The sequence below is a fragment of the Lactuca sativa genome, chromosome 8 (assembly GCF_002870075.4).
Source record: "Lactuca sativa cultivar Salinas chromosome 8, Lsat_Salinas_v11, whole genome shotgun sequence".
Lineage (NCBI taxonomy): Eukaryota > Viridiplantae > Streptophyta > Magnoliopsida > Asterales > Asteraceae > Lactuca > Lactuca sativa.
The window spans coordinates 329353667-329358664 of NC_056630.2; the positions used below are offsets into that span (position 1 = coordinate 329353667).

Sequence of the window (4998 nt, forward strand, 5' to 3'; positions counted from 1 at the left end):
AGATTTATGCTAGCTTCGGAATCAGCTAAAGCATAAGTCTTAAAATTATTCCCAAACTGACATGGAAGAGTGAGGCATCCAGGATCTCCCATCTTCTTTGGTAACTCTCCCATAATCACTATATAACTCTACTCACTAAGAATTACCTTGGAATTCTTCTCTAACTGCTGGCGAGTATTGATTAAATCTTGTAAAAACTTCGCATATTCAGGAACTTTAGATAATGAATCAATGAAAGGAGTATTTATTGGAATACCCTTCACTTTTTGCATAAAATTCAAATGCTCCTGCTCTAGTGGATGAATTTTAGCTTGAGAAAGAAAAGGTAACAGAGGACGATAGACTCGAACATCCTTAAAATTTTTCTGATTAGACCCTCTCCACATCATGGAGGTTGGATCCCCACGTCATGAATCTGATGTTTCAGTAATATTCTTTTCTTCTAATCGTGACTTCTTAGGCTTGGGTCCGATCTAGATGGATTGACTTCTAGTGCTTCAAGGAACTCAGAGATGGTATCCTTTTCAGTTTCTATTACCATTACATGTGATTGAGGCTTTTTCTCGGGAATTTTTGGAGATAATTTTTCTTGTACAAAAGTAGTTAGTTGACCTAGTTGGACTTCAATATTTTGGATTGATGATTGCTGATTTCTTAGCAAGGCTTGTTGTTCCTTCATGAGATTTTGATGTTCCCTTATCACTGCATCTGTCTCATCTTGTCTTTTGTCGGAAGCCTCCATAAATCTATGTAACATAGACTCAAGATCAACTTTCTTTTCAGGAGGTGGTTGTTCTTTTTGGTAGAAGTCTCGGTCAGTCTGCCTATATTTTTCTTCTTTCAGGTTCTTATATTCGTCATATGGTAACCACTCCTTCTTTGGTTTCCTCCAATTTTCATCATACTTATCTCCACTCGAGTAGAAAACTTGCACCTTTTTCTTTCCATTTTCATCCAAGTGGCAATCTTTTGTTAAGTGTGGACCATTACATCATTCACAACCAACTCTAATAGCATGAATTGATTGGCTCATCTTGGTCATTCTCATGTCCATGGTGTCAAGCATAACTAGTACATCAGCCATGTATTCAAAATTTCCTCCCCCAATTCCTTTAACCCCATCATGTCTTGGATTATGGTACTCACGAGAATGCTTCAAGAACTCTTCAATCAACTCCATTACTTCAGCCATATTTTTCTTCGTAAGTGGTCCTTGAGAATTTAGGAGTTGCCTTGTCATGACATTCACCCTGTCATAAAACTTAGACACTTATTGTTGTATGTTAAGGTCATTTTGAGGGAAGTTTCTTAGTAGCCCTTTATAACGTTCCCATGCCTCATAAAGCGACTCACCTGTTTGTTGCTCAAAGTTGGCTATTGCCTTCTTGAGTTTAGATATCTTTGATGGTGGGCAAAATTGTTCTAGAAATTGCTCATGTATTTGTGCCCAAGTAGTAATTGCACCGGGTGGAAGTGCTTTGAACCAATCTTTTGCACCCCCCTTAAAAGTAACGGGAAGCATCCTTAACAAAAATGTCTCTCTTGGAACATTCAGGACATTGAAATAGTCTGTAATGTCATTGATCTTATCTAGGTGCTTATAAGCATTCTCATGATCCTTCCCAGAAAATGGTATGTCCTTAAGTGTAGTAAGAATGTGTACTTTCAACTCGAATGTTGCAGTGGTGGGAATTGCGGGTTGTACCAGACCAGGACCAACATTGTCTCTAATTTGCTTCATGTATGCTCCCATGGACATATCAGCAATGTCTACCATCTTGTTTTTTGGCTCGTCTTCAAAATTTCTTTCTTCAAACTCGGGTTCAATCTCGTATTCGATATCTTTAGGATTTGGATTTTGTTCAAGGATTTCAATCTTGCTCCCTTCCTTCTTCTGACTACTAGAATCACCACATTATTTCCATTCTTCTTTCCAAAAACCGATTTAAGGTCCTTGAAATTTGATTTCTTTGGCGTTTAGTTGAATCGTACGAAGTTTTGTACGGGTGTAAATTTTGTTTCCCGATTTGTTGGCTGGAGGTGGGTGATAGACAGTTAATGAAGTTGGATATAGTTCAAGAGAGCACTGACAAGATCATGATAATACGTGATAGACTAAATTCTGCTCATGGTTGCATCCAAGAATGGTTCCAAAATGGCTTTCAAAAACCCTAAATTACTCCAAAAGAGTATCTAATGAAAGGAGGAGCAAGATCTAGACTTTTTACCTCCAATAAACAGGAAATGAAGCAAAACCTCTAAATCTCCTTGCTCCTTCTGAAATCCCAAGCTCCTTCTTCTTCTCTTCAACCTTCTGTCTTGCACAAAATGGCACAAAGAGCTCAAAATCAGTCAAAACGGCTAGGGTTTCGTGGGGATGGTCTGGGGGTGGTGTTGGAGGCTGCAAAGGGATCCACTTAAGGTGTTTAAATAGGGCGCAAACCCTATATATTAGGGTTTTATCCAGACAACTCCTACTCACCGAGTCGGTCTCCCGACTCGTCGAGTAGGTCACTTAAAATCCACACGAAAAGTCGACTCTACTCGACGAGTTGGGAATTCAACTTGTCGAGTCCTAGGGTAAAATACAATAATACTTGGAATTACATACGTACCAGGAATCGGGTGTTACATCTAGGGTTCTTGACTTTTGGGTGTGAACCATTAGAGGTACTCTACTTTGGGTACTAGTCTTCCAAGAAGCAAAAAGAGCATCAAGAGCTAAAGACTACAAGGAAATTGAATTTGTATAGAGGTTAGTATTCGAATTCATTTTTATTTAGCTTCTCGGGTTAGTTTTAAAAGTATGTTGTTATTGATGGGAATTGAGCACTACATCATTACTATGGTGTACATGCAAACCCTAAAGCTTTGGATTTAGTTTGTCTAATGAACATGCAATAATCATCCAAATCCATAAACCCTAAATCTAACATATGTATATCGAAATTAACATGTAAGAATAGATCTAGATGAATACCTCTTATAGAATGGCTTGAATCTCGTGTCCTTGGAGCTTAGAGTCACAAATGTAACTGCTCTAATGGTTTACAAACACCACAAGCAAGAGGATGATATTGGAAAGAGGAGAAGAGCACCAAAACCGTCCAAGATCTCTACCAAAATACTTAGCCACGTTTTGGGATCCCTAGGGGTCTATTTATACTTGTGTGGGCTGCTAGGGTTTCAGGAGAAACTCTAATTCTCTGCTTAGGCCTTAAGCAGCCCATGGAACCTTTCTAGAAGGCCCTTGGACAAAAATCATATGGGCTTCCCATAGATTTCGTCCAACTCCCTTCCCTTTAGGAATCCATTGCCCACAATGCAATTATCTTATAATTACAATATTAGTCCCCCAAGTCTAATTAATCTCTTTCAGCCACATAATTAATCTCTTAATTAATTCTTGTCCAACATTAATTAAACTCTATGATTTCTCTATTAATATATTATTCATATAATATATTAATAAACCATAATTAACCTCTTTCTTCATAAATCGTCCTATCAAGTTGCTTTGGTGAAGGTAGCCCAAAAGGACCATGCACAACTGGGTCAAATACTTACCAAATATAGTTACAGGCTTAGACACTAATCCAACAGTCTCCCACTTGGATAAGTCTAGTAACCATAAATGCAGGTATTATCCGATTAGCAATCGTAGCTCTCAAAGATGTTGTCGAACTCTGATCTTATCAGTAATTTGTCCTTTAGATAAGGGATCATATATTCCTCCATTCTAGATATCGTATGAACTAAGACATGGATTTTAATCATACTCTCTGTTCACGTGTTGTTTCCCAATTTCCGATTTATGACGACTGACAACAAACAACAGTTGAACACATCAACTTAGTCCCGGCTTGGCCAAGCGCTTAGGGTGTCATCACTAAATCATCTAGGGGCCCACATATATTGCTTTTATCCCACTTTAGGTAAAAGGAACGGATAAACTTCGAATCGAATGCTTGCTTGTACCTACTCATCAAATCACACACAACAATATGTTTTATAACACTAAGTTACTGGTGTGTTTACATATTATCAATGTGTAACCGACTTGCAGAATACAACTCACACATCTCGGTTTCAAGAATATAAGATATTATCATCTCACCAATCACTCGTGATAAAATCCACGAAGCGATCCAAGTGAGCGTGGGTTTAATCCAATACTCTAATCTTATAGCAGCACTCATGAACTCTGCAGCAAACTTGTGCTATGTCTAAACGCTTTAGTCAATCTACAGACAGATTCATGACAGTCTTTTTTCATACCTACTTCCAAAGTATGAGCGACTGTGGAGGGGTTGGATAATCTTATTATTCGGGAAGTCAAAACATGCAAAGTGAAACACAAGAATAATACTAATCCTATATGGCCCCAAACTTTTGAGTTTTAATAAAACATTTTTATTTAATCACCATATTGATTACTCATTATTTGTTGTTCCGGGTAATCAACTTCTTACTTGAATTATAACAACAGTTGCCCCATGCACCAAGCATGTACACTATGTTTACCTATGGTCTTTACATTGTGAAATAGATCAATTGAATACATTTCCAATGATGCTCATTTCATAATTCCTAATCATTAGTGTAAGAATACAAAATTCTCTCCATTACTAGAATATGTTAGATTCTAACATTTTATGCAACGGTCTTTTCATAATGTCATGACACAAAAGTCACCAAGACTCGGCCAATGAAATTACAAAATGATCTATTGGAGATTGTTACAAGACAATTCCATAGTCATGAAGTCTCACATTCAAAGTACATTCCTTTGAACATCCTTCTTGCATAGAAGTTTCTAATCTAGACATAGATTCTCGATATCCAACTCCCAATATAGAAACATTTCCATATTTTCCATACGAAAACTCATTATTAATAGAATGATATCTAGTCATAATAATGCCATTATGTTCCATTCATTACTATACTTCCAACTGCCCACAAGTGACCAATCCTTAGCGAACCTTAGATTGTCCT

The 4998-nt window shown here is 37.4% G+C and overlaps 1 non-coding gene across 1 annotated transcript; it reads left to right on the forward strand.

Annotated features, from left to right (window-relative positions):
• Positions 1-1286: 1286 nt before the first annotated feature.
• LOC111918963 (small nucleolar RNA R71) lies at positions 1287-1393 on the forward strand. The gene has a single exon (XR_002859376.1). It is a non-coding gene; the product is annotated as a small nucleolar RNA R71 (small nucleolar RNA).
• The last annotated feature ends 3605 nt before the right edge of the window (positions 1394-4998 follow it).